The sequence below is a fragment of the Sinocyclocheilus rhinocerous genome, unplaced genomic scaffold (genome assembly GCF_001515625.1).
Source record: "Sinocyclocheilus rhinocerous isolate Xijiao unplaced genomic scaffold, SAMN03320098_v1.1 scaffold202, whole genome shotgun sequence".
In the NCBI taxonomy this organism is placed as follows: domain Eukaryota; kingdom Metazoa; phylum Chordata; class Actinopteri; order Cypriniformes; family Cyprinidae; genus Sinocyclocheilus; species Sinocyclocheilus rhinocerous.
Window position 1 is genome coordinate 56,877 of NW_015641016.1, and position 1,668 is coordinate 58,544.

The following is a 1,668-nucleotide window of genomic DNA, read 5'->3' on the forward strand; positions in this document are numbered from 1 at the left end:
GTTAATGCTTTCTTATGATACTTTTGGGAAGTGCAGCCCTGTTTGAATGCAGTGTCAGAAGTGAGTGAACGCTCTCTGTGATGGATTGGTTCTGTCTTGAAACATTTGCGTGTGTTCAGATGAGCAGGAATATAGTTCTATCCTGCACAATTATTTACTAACATAGGTTATTCGTCCAATTCAATGCATTATTTTTTTGTTAAATAAACAAAATCACTGGTAAATAAAACACACCTTAGTATCGATATTTATTGTTTGAGTATCGATACTTTCGATACTCGAATCAGTATCGATATATCGATACTTCGGATCGATACGCCCATCCCTAGAGCAGTGTTGCCAGATTGGGCGTTTTTGAATTTGATTGTGCGGGTAAAAATTGGCTTGGGCGGGTGGACAAAAATTTGGGCATCAATATATCGATACTTTCGATCGATACGCCCATCCCTAATGTCCATCCTGTGCACGAACGAACGCTCTCTCCTCCACATCATGAGTAGACACGCCCATTACTGCTGATTGGCTACAAGTTTGTTTTGCTAGTCAGCCCGAATCAGTTTTCTAAAGCGTTTTTGAAAAATCGCTTACCCCACCTTTAATAATATTAACTAATAGAGAAGCAAGATTAAGCAGTAAGTAGTACAATTTTAAGACAAAGGTAGTTCCTTATTAGATATTCGATAATTACTAAATAAAAATATCTTCATTGAGGACTACTTGCGAACTATGACCAATTGATAAAGAATAACCAATTAATTACTAATCACAACAGTAATGTCTTGTTCACGAGTTCGCACTAACATATAATGTGATTGAGCAATTAGTAGCATATTTAGCGTGCTGTCCAGAGGGAGGTCTCCGAGCTCGGGTTAAAGCCCGAACCCAGAGAACTCCCCAAAAGAAGCTAATGGCATGAGACAGCAGCCCCCAAAAATATGCGTGCCGTGAAGAAAAGTAGGGTGTGCGATGAGGCGGCAGGGCGACTGGAAGGGGTAGTGCGGTGCTTGAACGGGAGCTGCCGCTCTCCACGTCGGATGGCAAGCCCTACCTTCCGCCGAATAAGGAGCACGATGGAAGGCCAGGTGAGGGACTCTCACTGCGTCCGAAGGGAGCTGCTGCACTGGATGGTAGAGCCCTGTCCGATGCGGAAAAAGCAAATGGGGCTCAAAACGATGGATGGAGAGCTCTCACTGCGACCGAAGGGAGGGAGCCCTGTCCAATGCTGAATAAGCCATTAGGCTCGAACCAACGGATGGAGGCACTGCGGCAGTAGTATCAAATTAAGCAGGCACTGCAACGGCAGAATTGAACTGAGCAGGGTGCTACGTCAGCAGTATCAAATGAGCGGGGCACTGCGGCGGCAGTATCAAATTAAGAGGGGCACTGCGGCGGCAGTTTCAAATGAGCGGGGCACTGCGGCGGCAGTATCAAATTAAGAGGGGCACTGCGGCGGCAGTTTCAAATGAGCGGGGCACTGCGGCGGCAGTATCAAATTAAGAGGGGCACTGCGGCGGCAGTTTCAAATGAGCGGGGCACTGCGGCGGCAGTATCAAATTAAGAGGGGCGCTGCAGCGGCGGTATCAAATTAGTATCGAATTCCTGCGGCGGCAGTATCAAATGAGCAGGGCACTGCAGCGGCAGTATCAAATTAAGCAGGGTAAGCAGGGC